This window comes from Canis lupus, chromosome 1, assembly GCF_011100685.1.
Source record: "Canis lupus familiaris isolate Mischka breed German Shepherd chromosome 1, alternate assembly UU_Cfam_GSD_1.0, whole genome shotgun sequence".
In the NCBI taxonomy this organism is placed as follows: domain Eukaryota; kingdom Metazoa; phylum Chordata; class Mammalia; order Carnivora; family Canidae; genus Canis; species Canis lupus.
In genome coordinates, this window is record NC_049222.1 from 53,843,043 (window position 1) to 53,855,917 (window position 12,875).

General features: G+C 38.5%; 1 long non-coding RNA gene across 1 annotated transcript; it reads left to right on the forward strand.

Moving 5' to 3' along the window:
- Positions 1-2,406: 2,406 nt before the first annotated feature.
- On the forward strand, positions 2,407-11,925 carry LOC119870666. Its single transcript, XR_005353095.1, has 3 exons — positions 2,407-2,550; positions 8,704-8,819; positions 11,860-11,925. It is a non-coding gene; the product is annotated as an uncharacterized LOC119870666 (long non-coding RNA).
- The last annotated feature ends 950 nt before the right edge of the window (positions 11,926-12,875 follow it).

Here is a 12,875-nt window from a genome sequence, read left to right on the forward strand (position 1 = left end):
TGCTTGTGCTTTCCCTCTCTCGAATAAATTAAAATCTTTAAGATACAATGAGATATCACTTTATGCCTGTCAGAATGGCTAAAATTAAGAAGACAGGAAACAGCAAGTGTTGACAAGGATACGAAGAAAAAAGAACTCTCGTGCACTGTTGGTGGAAATGCAAATTGTTATGGCCACTGTAGGAAACAGTATGGAGTTTCCTCAAAAAATTAAAAATAAAAATGCTATATGATCCAAAAATTCCACTACTGTGTATTTACCTAGAGAAAATTAAAATACTAACTCAAAAAGATACATGATATAACCTCTATGTTTACTGAAGCCTTGCAGTAGCCAAAACATGGAAGCAACCAAAGTTGCACACAAAGAAAAATGTGTATACACATATATACACAGCAGAATATTACACAGCCATAAATAGATGTAATCATATCATTTGAGACAATATGCATGGACCTAGAGGGTATTATGCTAGGTGAGATAAGTCATACTGACAAAGACAAAAATCATGATTCTGCTCATAAATGGAATCTAAAAAATGAATGAATAAAGTAGAATTAGAACTATAAATACAGAAAATAAACTGATGGTCGCCAGAGGGCAGGAGAGTGGAGAAGGGGTGGAAAAAATGAGTGAAGAAAGTGGAGTGGGAGACACAGGCCACCAGTTTTGGAATAAAAAGTCACAGGAATAAAAAGCAGAGCATAAGGAATACGGTCACTGATACCGTAACAGCAATGTACTGGACAGATGGTAGCTATGCTTGTGGTGAGCATTGTATAATGTGTAAACTTGGCAAATCACTAAGTTGTACACCTGAAACTCATGTAACATTTCATGTCAACTATACTCAAATAAAAACATGGAAATTCTAAAAAAAAAAAAGATTAAAAATAAAGAAGAAAAAGACAACTCAGTTTAAACATGGGCAAAGGACTTGACAAGACATCTCATCAAACAAAAAATACAAATGGCCAACATACACATGAGAAGATGCTCAACATTATTAGTTATTCAGGAAATGCAAATCAAAACCACAAGTTACCACTTTACACCCACTAAGATGACAATAATTTTTAAAAATGGAAACACAGAGAAAGTCGAACCCTCATATATTGCTGCTGGGAATGTAAAATGGTTCAGCAATACAGAAAATGATTTGGTGGTTCTTCAAGATCTAAAACAGACTTACCAGTACCCAGCAATTCCAATCCTAGGTAAATACCGCTCAAAAATGAAAACAGGCTATTAAACAACTAGATGTATATGCACATTTATAGCAGCACTATCACAATAGCCACGAGATAGAAACAACCCGAATGTCTGTCAATGAATGAATGAACACACAATTTGTGGTATAAATATATTAGCCACAAAAAGAATATTAGCCACAAAAAGAAATGAAATGTTGATACATGCTACAATGTGGATGAACTTTGAAAATATTACATCAAGTGAGAGAAGCTAGGCACAAAACACCACATATTTTATGACTACATTTACTTAAAATATCCAAAGTAGGTAATGCCATAGACAGAATGCAGGCTGGTGGATAACAGGGCTATGGAGGGAGGTATGGAGAGCAACTGGTTAAAAGGGACGAGGTTTCCTTTTGAGGTGATGAAAACGTTTTAGAACTAGATTGAGGTGACAGTTGTGTAACATAAATATTCTAATGTCACAAAACTATTCACTCTAAAATTGTTGATTTGATGTTATGTTATTTCATGTCAACAAAAAAAAAGAAAGAAAATAATATACAATTTTCGTCCTTTCTCTTATTGATCTGAGTCCCATTTCCACCTGACAGTGAAAATACTAGATACACTTAGCAACCATTTCTGGTTCAAAACTCAGTGTCATTGGGTAGTCTATTCAAGATTTTCAAGTCAGTCTTCATTTGAACCACAATCCTTTTAATGGGTGACCTCCTCTTACCTTCTTTGGGGTGACCTGCATGATATCATGGCATGGAATGAGGCAGAGAGCTGCTTTCCTGGTATGTCCTGATACTCTTTACTCTCTGAAACCATGAGTCATCCATTCTTCCAGCTAGAACAGTGTTTGGAGGTTACTCCAGTGGGTGGTAATGAACCTGTTTCTCACTTCCATGATTCTCAGTGAGGTTCTAGCAGCATCTCCATTATTTTTTTAAGATTTTATTAATTTATTCATGAGAGACACAGAAAGGGAGGCAGAGACATAGACAGAGGGAGAAGCAGGATCCTCATAGGGAGCCTGATGTGGGACTTGATCCCAGTACCCCAGGATCACAACCTGAGCTGAAGGCAGATGCTCAACCGCTGAACCACCCAGGTGTTACAGCATCTCCATTATTACGCCACAGCCTTTGCTAGGAGGAGCCCCTTACCTCACACACCATGAATCCCGCTTGGGCACAGGGACCACTCTCAGTTAAGCAAAAAGAGTCAGGGGCATGGCTGTTGCTCTCCACAATGGACTAGCAACTAAGCAACTAGCTCATGTAGTCATGGGGCTGGCAAGTCCAAAATCCATGGTGCAAGCTAGGCTAGCAGTCTGGAGGTTCAGGTAAGCACTGATGTTGCAATCTTGAGTCCAAAGGCTGGAAATTGAGGCAGAATATGCCACAGTCTGGAAACAGAATTCCTTCTTCTCTGGCAAACTTCAGTCTTTGCTCTTAGGGCCTCCATCTGATTGGACGAGGCCCTCTCCCATCATGGAGGTGACCTTCTCTACTTATAGTCAACTGACCAAATGTTAATCATGTCTAAAAATACCTTCCCAGCAACATGTAGACTAGCATTTGACCAAACAACTGGACACTATGATCTAGCAAAGTTTATACATAAAATTATTCATCATAACATCCTAGAAGGAATGTGGGTCCAGCCCCGAGTAGTCTGCCTATATAAGAGAAAATAAAATGCTGCTCTATTTAATCCACCATTTTACTGTTACTTTTTACCAAACCTAGGTCAAGGTCACTGGGGTCTACTGATTCTAATTGTTCATTTAAAGAGTCACTCCTGAGGTCAGAGATGAGCTCTTGTTCGTGGCTCCATTCCTAACTTCCTATTCGAGTGTTTGGTGACTATCATACAGTCATGAATGACCTATTGAGGTCATGAATGATGAAGGTTTTCAATGTCTTTCCTCCCTAAAATAGTCTTTAGCTAGAGTAACTCTATATCCTAGGACTTCTAGACTATCCTTATTTCAAATATCCTTATTCAGTGTTCCTACTTTAAGTATACTGCTTTCTTATTCTTCTTAAATTGTGGTATGCTGGATCCTATGAATAAATAAATAAATAAATAAATTTTAAAAATCTTAAAAAAAAAGGAAAGCTTTGAAAAAAAATATTTTATTTATTTATTCATGAGAGACACAGAGAGAGGCAGAGACACAGGCAGAGGGAGAAACAGGCTCCATGCAGGGAGCTCGATGCGGGACTCGATCCCAGGTGTCCAGGATCAGACCCTGGGCTGAAGGCGGCGCTAAACCGCTGAGCCACCTGGGCTGCCCCCCCATTTGGAGTTCTTATCTGCTCCTGGGCTGCACAGCTGGGACAGAGGAGGGTCAGGTAGGGACCTCTCTCTGTGGTGAGGTTGCAATTTCAGACCCATTACGTAGATAGGCAGGTACTTTGCAAAGCTTTGCTGCAACATTCCCTGTCTACAATAAGATACAGGTAAGGGTTTGAGGGGAGAGACATGTGTGCAAGCATATTTATAACTCTGTCTGCATAAGTTCTTGAAACTTTCTGAAGTTGGGAAAATCACTTTTGGAAAATTATTGAAAACGACAGTAGCAATGTGAACTACAGACTTGGTCTCATATAAAACAAAACAGTGCACAGGGCTTGCTTATAACTCTCTTCCTTCATCCTGAGCCAACTCTTGCAAGAGAACAGAGATGCACATCACTCTTCTTTCCTTCCCTGGATCTCCACAGTGTCCACTCTTCTAATACACTATGTCTTCCGAAATTGTCTCATTAGTATTTATTGCCCCAAGTGGTTAAAATCTACTTTATCCAGTTGCTCAAAAAACAGTCGTTAAAGGTAGTTTAACTAAGACTCTCCTCTCCCATCAAGACCTACAAAGTGCTGGCTGCTGGCTTTACAAGTTAACAGAAATGATAGTGTGTGACTGTCTTTCTTTACCTTCACAGTAGTATTTTTTGCCAAACCAGCAGCTTTTCTCTGCCAATATCAGTCTTCCAGACTTCATGGTGATGGAAGAAGCATTTAAAACCTCTTTATTGTGGAAGGCTTACTTCCAGTTGCAGTGGTCATGGAAATATTAGCCTGGGCATACCCATTTGATCTGTAACACCATCTTTCCAAATTTCAAATTGAAATGTTGATTTAAAAGTGAACATTGAGTAGCAGAGTGTTGTTTTTTTAAATAATAAATTTATTTTTTATTGGTGCTCAATTTGCCAACATACAGAATAACACCCAGTGCTCATCCCGTCAAGTGCCCCCCTCAGTGCCCCTCACCCATTCATCCCCACCCCCTGGCCTCCTCCCCTTCCACCACCCCTAGTTCATTTCCCAGAGTTAGGAGTCTTTATGTTCTGTCTCTCTTTCTGATATTTCCTACCCATTTCTTCTCCCTTCCCTTCTATTCCCTTTCACTATTATTTATATTCCCCAAATGAATGAGACCATATAATGTTTGTCCTTATCCGACTGACTTATTTCACTCAGCATAATACCCTCCAATTCCATCCATGTTGAAGCAAATGGTGGGTATTTGTCATTTCTATTGGCTGAGGAATATTCCATTGTATACATAGACCACATCTTCTTTATCCATTCATCTTTCGATGGACACCGAGGCTCCTTCCACAGTTTGGCTATTGTGGACATTGCTGCTAGAAACATCGGGGTGCAGGTGTCCCGGCATTTCATTGCATCTGTGTCTTTGGGGTAAATCCCCAGCAGTGCAATTGCTGGGTCGTAGGGCAGGTCTATTTTTAACTCTTTGAGGATCCTCCACACAGTTTTCCAGAGTGGCTGCACCAGTTCACATTCCCACCAGAGTGTTGTGATTTTTTTTTAAATGTTTACATTATGAGATATTTTTAACTCTTTGTTAATTTATTTATTTAGAGTCTTCCAAGCTTCCTAAATATCCAACATCAAGGTCACTCTCTCTCTCAAGCAGCAAGGACCTACGTTAATAGGTTAGCATGATTTTTCCATCATTTTAAATTTAGTGAATTATCAACTACATACCTCCCTTTCCTAATGAATATTGAAATGAGACCAACTGTAGCCCACACGAAGACTCCACCTCAAGCCCACTTAAGCGACTGGAGGCTATGAAAGACCCCTCATCAGACAGTCATATTGGGTGTGTCGAATCTCACCATGCATGGTTTATTCGTGTAGATGCTGCATCTGCCATCATATATCAGCCAGGGTCAGGCAAGATATGGAGTGTCCACTCAGAGAGGATAACTGAGACAAGTCCCGGAACAGGACCATTAATAAAATTATATGGAATTTAAGGATGGTAAGTCATCCTGTGGCTTCCAACATTGGGAGGCCATTGCTGCTCTGTAGAGAAGACATGGTTACCAAATGCTGGAAAGGACCACTATGACTCTAAGAGGCAGCTGTCTGGACAGGCCATTATGCAGCTGACCCCCTGACCTAGCAGGGAGGGTGTCAGGGAAATGAGGTCTAGGTTACGCTGGTGATTCTCATCAGCCAGAGTGCTAGAAGGCTGCCATCAATTTCGTCCACACAGGGCTGCCTTCTGAAGCTCACCCAGGGTGGAGAAGGAGCAGAGAGTACCTGGAGAGGAGCAAACAGAAATGATGCACACATACTGGGATAGCCATATTATGAAATGTTCCCAGCATCCCTGCCCTGCTCTGCCAAGCCAGAGGGTTCACTGGCTCATTTAAAACCTCTCATTAATTGTCTGGCTTCCATGTCCCGAGGAGTGTACTAAAGGCTCCTTCTCAGCTAAAAGAACTAGCAGGATAAGAGGTCAAGGTCAATGGGATCTACTGATTCTTGTTGTTTCTGTAAAGAGTCACTCCTGGGATGCCGGGCTGGCTCAGCAGTTGAGCATCTGCTCAGGGTGTGATCCTGGGTCTGGAGATCAAGTCCCACATCAGGCTCCATGCAAGGAGCCTGCTTCTCTCCCTCTGCCTATGTCTCTGCCTCTCTCTGTGTGTCTCTCATTAACAAATAAATAAATAAATTTTTAAAAGTTTAAAAGGAAAGAGTCACTCCTGAGGTTAGAGATGAGCTCTTGTTCATGGCTCCATTCCTCTCTATTCGAGTGTTTGTTGACTATCATACAGTCATAAAATGCCTATTGAGTTCATGAATGAGGAAAGATTTCAATGCCTTTTCTCCCTAAAATAGTCTTTAGTTAGAGTAACTATATGTCCTAGAACTTCTAGACTAACTTTGTTTCAAATATCCTTACTCAGTGTTCCCCCACTTTCAGTACACTTATCTTTGACAGACCAAATGCTCTGATTTTCAGCTCCAAATACACTTACTGTAGCTACTGAGACCTGTTTTAATATGCTAGATATAGGCCCTGAGGGCAAAAATGTCCACTGATAGCTTGCAGAGTTCATGTACTGTAGTTATCAATATCCTTGCTCACTGGCACATTGTAATACACCAGCCCTGAAACCAATTTTGTGTGTTCAAAGGAAAGTACAAAAATCAATTACCAAAGAAGGATTATTTTTGTATTGCAACCTCTTGCCTCCCAGAGTAATCCAAAAATCATTATAGACCACCACATTCATAGATACACACTCTTCACCTCTCTCCTGATAGATTTTTCTTTACAAAAAAGGGAGAAGAATGTGACAACCTGTTTATTGAAAGGTCTTTGTTTTACTGTTATTTCAATTTGAATGTGCAGTGCTTCTTTATTTCAATTTTTACAAACTAAGTTGTCAAATTTAGTCAGTTTAAAAGATAAGTGAACAAGAAACAGGATAATCACATGGCCTTTTATAAAACCATTTTTCTGTTTTATTAGTCACATTAGCATTCTATTGCCCTTTAAATGTCACAAGTTCAAGAGCACAGCTGTACGCATCCCAGAAATATTTCTTCTCATTGTAATAAAGCATGAGGATACAATTTCCTAGGACACAGATAAGATGACAGAAAAACAACAAAATAAGGATCAAAACACGTTCAGTAGGGTTACATATGAGCAGCTTGGTTATTTTTCAGTCAAAGTTTTGTCATTGTTCTAACATTGAGCTCATCAAGAAATGGTTTCATTTGTTTGTTGATATATGCTATTGTTTCTTCTTTTATTATCTAAAACATGATTAGAAAAACAAAACATGTTTATTCTGCGACATGCAGAAATATAAAAGTGCCACCTCATTCTAAAGGAATGGAAATCACGTCCTGATGTACCGTATTATTCCAGAAGCACTTGCTACCCACCAACAAGCTGGGTATCACTTCCAATGTTATATCATATAGTTACAGTTAAGAGTGGTTATAACATCCCTAACATCTCAAAACCTACAGAGAGTTCAATCTATTCCAGTGGACCAATCAAAGAGAGAGAATAGGGAAAGAACAAAGAATGGGTGGATTCCAATTGTTTCCAATGCCTCCAGTCCATGATTAGACCATGGAGCAACAGGGTGAAATATGGCTTGAACCAGCATTTTCAAGAACTGATCCCCAGGAAGTATACACAAAAGATTTATTCTTTTATCCTACCCTCCTGGGCACAATCCTTGGTGTTTTATGAAATTGTGAATTATTCTTATTTCATCCTTCTTTTCTCAACTATTTTGGAGCCTTTTCAATCCTCCATCCATAGTACTTCTTGGACCTGTCTTCCTTCATTCACCTATCTTTTACAAAGTTCCTGGTTTGTTATTTCTCTAATTTACATTGAGCTTTTAGATTCTTTCCTTTGACTTCTGATTCTTCCCTATTTCCTATGCTGCACTGTGACCCAAATTGGCTTTCTGAGCTAAATCCAGGCATATGTTTCTCTTGATAAATAATATTCTGTTCCAGGAGAAAATCATTGCCTATATCAATGATCCCCAAACCTTGGGCAGACAAGTAATATACATATGTATTTTCTGAATCAATATGTGAAAAGAGCACAAGAGTTGCTGTGCAACCTACAGATCAAAAGCTTCATTTCTTAAGACAAAAACATGTACTAGCTTAAGGAGTAAGACAAATATATTGATTTAACTTTACAGAAAGAGTGTCACTAGTGAAGAATAAAAACCAGAGATTTCTATGGCTCTGGGACTTCTTTAATACCCTATTTCTCCTCCCAATACAGTGACTTCATATTTTCTATTTACAAGTTACCTTTTCCCAAAGACTGGGAGAGTACCCTCTGGAAGCTTCTGACTCACATCTTCAAGAGTTGCACAGGAAACTATATTCCTCTCTGATTCCAGGGTTTCCAACCTGGACAGGATTCTGCTTGGCTCATCCCAGGAGGTGGGCTGCTGAGATTGGCAGCTCCCAGTCAGATCTCATGGTTGGAACAGAAGTCCCAATGGTTTCTGAAACATACACATACACACTTCCTTCGAGGAGGGGAGGCAGTGCTCTGGTGTGCCAACACAAAGGACGTCTGCTTCAAGGGGCCTGCTGATTTTCTGTGTTAAAAGCAGTCATTACAGAGGGATCTTTGGTTCCTGTCATTGAGAATCAGGTTATTATTATCCCTCCAGCAGGAAACATAAAATCTGGAAAGATGAAGAATACAATGCTTTAAACCACTTTGGAGACTAATCAATACAAGAAAGAACTGAGTGGCTCTGTCTTGGAAGAAGGGAAGCAGAATGAGGTAAGGTTCCCCATCCACCCTACCACCATTACCCACACATTTGCCATTTTCCACTCAGGCAGATAAATGTCACAAAAAGCTACCAGAGATTGGAGTTCAGGTTGAGGTGGGGCCGTCCTAGTAAACACACCAGAAGGGCCATCTCCTTAGAATAAAAGTAAGGCTGAAACAGACCAGCCGGAGGAACAATGTTTAAAAACAAAACAATCCTCACCAGAGTTTAAGTGATCACCCTCACTCCATATGTCAGAAAGAAATGAGGAAGGAAGACAATATGATCTAGAGACTCTAAATTTTTAAAATTTTAAACACCTCTATGAAGATATATTTCATACATCATAAAATTCACTCATTTACACTATGCAGTTCAGTGGTTTTTCAATCCATTTGCATCATAGTCCAACCACCATCCCTGGAGCATGTTTATCACCCCATCCATAAAAAACCCAGTCCTGATTCTCCAATCCTTCCTCCACCCCAACCCTTAATAACCACTGGTCTACTTTCTCTATGTGTTGTTTGGACATTTTTACATAAGTGAAATCATGCAGTATGTGGTCTTTTATGTGGCTGGCTTCTTTCACTATACCTAAGAGTGGAATTTCTGGGCCATTTGGTAACTCTACATTCAACCTTTTGACAACTATCAGTTTTCCAAAGCCCTGCATCATTTTACATTCCCACCAGCAATGTGGGAGGGTTTCAGTTTCTCTCCAACTTTGCTGACAGGTGGTAGCCTGTCTTTCATATTATAACCATCTTAGTGTGTACAAAGTAGTATCACAATGTGATTCTAGCTCACGTTTCCCTAATGACTTGTGATGTTGTACCCCTTTCAATTTGTTTTTTAGCCATTTGGAGACATATTAGCCATTTCTTAGGAGAAATAGCTATTCAAATCATGTGCCCATTTTTAATCACTCTGCCTATGGCCCAACTTATTATTTCTAATATTTCTAATTGTGGAATTCTTGGGTTTCTTTATATATAAAATCATATAATTAGCAAATAGAGTTAGCTGTACATCTTCCTTTTCAATCTCGATGCCTCTTACTTCTTTCTCTTGCCTAATTGCACTTAGCTAGACCCTTCAATGCAATACTGAACAGAAATGGCTAGAAAAAGGCATACTTGTCTTGTTCTTCATCTTAGGGGAAAGCGTTTAGTGTTCCCACATTAAGTATGACATTGGCTATGGGATTTTCCCCAATGACCTCTATTGGATTAAGGAAGTTCTCTCTATTTGTAGTTTGTTGAGTGTTTTTATAATAAAAGCATGTTGGATTTTTGTCAAATGATTTTGCTGTCTCTATTGAGATGTTCATCTGATTTTTCCATTATTCTATGAATATAGTGTATTACCCTAATTGATTTTCAGATGTTAGGCCATTCTTCCTATCCAGTGATAAATCTGACTTAGTAATGGTATGTTGCTCAATGTGCTGTGTAGGTGTATTGTTCATAAATATTGTGTCTATACTTATAAGTGATATTAGTCTGTTGTCTTTTTTTCTTGTGATAACTGGGTTTGACATCAGGGTAATATGAGACTCAGAATGAGTTAAAAAGTGTTCCCCCTTTTCTGGATTTTGGTAAATTTTGTGAAAGTTTGGTACTAGATCTTTAAATGTCTGGTGGAATTCACTAGTGAAGTGCATTTCAACCTAGGTTTTGCTTTATTGCAGGTTTCTATTTACTAAGGCATTCTCTTCCCTTGTGATTGTTCTCTTCTGATTATTTATTTCCTCTTGAGCCAGCTTCAGTAGTTATTTGTTTTTTATCTCTTTAGGAATCTTTGCATTTCATCTAGGTTATCTGATTTGTTGGCCTGTTTTGACTATAGTAGTCCGTTATAATCCTTTTTAATTTCTGTAAGGTGAATAATGATGTTCATCTTTCATTACTGATTTTAGTAATATGAGTCTTTTCTCTTATTTTCTTGGTCATTGTAGTTCAAGGTTGTCAATCTTATTGAAGAATAAATAGTTGAAAACAAAAAAAGTCATTGATACCATCTTGTATACACATTGACCTTTGCCGGTGCTGTTTTTCTCATATGGATTTGAATTGTTGTCTAGTGTCATTTAATTTCAGCCTAAGGCTCCCTTCAGCCTTTCTTGTAGGGCAGGCTTATGAGTGATAAACCCTCTCCATTTGTATATATCTGAGATGTATTAATTTTTCTTTTACTTTTAAAGAATAGTTTTTGCCGCAAGCACTTTGAATATGTCATCCCCTGTCTTCTGTCTTCTGTGTCCTAGAAGCAGCCACTTGTTCACCTTACGGAGAAGCCTTTGTTTATGATAAGTCATTTGTCTATTGCTGCTTTTAAGACTCTTTTCTTTATTTCTGACTTGTCAATTTGACTATGTGTCTAGGTCTGGGTTATTCTATTCAAAGTTTGTTGAGGTTCTTGAAAGTGTAGATTCATTTGTTCATCAAATTCAAGGAGTTTCTTGACATTGTTTCCTCAAATATTCTTAAATATTTTTTCTGACCCTTTTTGACCCTTTGTCTGTCTCTTATCCTTGTGATATTCCATTCTTCACATGCTGATATCCTTGATGGGGATAGGTCTCAGAGGCTCTATTCGTTTTTCTTCACTCCTTTTCTTTATGTTCTCCAGACTCTATAATCTCTATTGGGAGATCTTTAACTTTACTGATACTTTCTTCTAATAGCTCAAATCTGTATTGAGCCCATCTAGTAAAGTTTGTAGTTCAGTGATTTACTTTTTGAGTCCAAAATTTCTATTTGTGACTCAAAACAAATTGTTTTGTTTTGGTTTTGCTATGGAGTTAATGTTTGTGTCCCCCCAAAATTTATAAGTTGAAACTCTAACCCCTAATGTGATGGTATTAGAAGATGGTTATCTTTGGGAGGTAATTGGGTCATATTTAGAAACCTCATAATAGAATTGATGCCCTTATAAACAAGAGAAAGTGCTCTCTCCCTCTGTCTCTCTGTCTTTCTGTGTCTCTCTGTCTCTCTCTTGCACACATGTACATGTGCGTGCTCTCTCTCTCTCCTCATATCATAGTACAATGAGAAGATGGCCATCTAGGTACCAGAAAAAGGGTCCTCACCAGATACCTTTTCTGCCAGCACTCTGATCTTGGACTTCCAGGCTCAAGAACTTAAGAAATAAATTTTCTGTTGTTTACACCATCTAGTCTATGGTTATTTTGTTATAGTAGCCTGATCTAAGACAAATTCTTCTCTCTTCATTGATAGTCTTTGTTTGGTAAGATCTTGTAGCCACATAATCCTTTAATTGTTTATATACTCTTTGTCTACTAAGTCCACATCTGAGCCCCTCAGGAACATTTTTTTGTCAACTGTTCTTTTTATTATGAATGTAGCATATTTTCTTTTGCTTCTTTGTATGACACAGAACCTTAATAACTTATATAATAACAAATCAAGTATTAGATTCCTTCACACACACACACACACACACATCAAAGTTTGTTTCTGTTGCTGAATTTAAGTTTCTTTTTTTTTTTTTTTTGAATTTAAGTTTCTTCATTGTAGCTCACTTGCTTAGCTACTTTTCTATACTAATTCTATAGATTGCAAATACTGAAATACATAGGATATATTATACATATATAATATTTTATATCTAGGATATATACAGCAACTGAGTTCTCTGTTAACTTCCTTTTTTTTCTTTTTAAAACTGGCTTCGTATGGGTCAGACCTGGATCAGTATAATTTAGTGGGCAACCAATGATTACTTATTTGGAGGATTTTCTTCTATGTCACTCTTTGCTAAGTGGATCAGTACGGGGATATTTGTCTTCAAACATCTGGCACTTTACAAGACAGCTTTAACTTTTGTTTCCTGCTGCGCATACAGCCAACGTCAACCAGAATGAATGACCGGTACTTCCTTCTTCCCAAAGTCTTCCTTGGTCATGCATACACCCCAAGTATCCTTTTAGAGCATAAGGAATAAATCAGAGTTTTTCACATGCTTTTTCATTGTCTAGGTTTCCTTTTAAATTCTGCCCAGGGTCTTGTTTGCCTCAGCTAAAAGCACAGCCCTAGCCA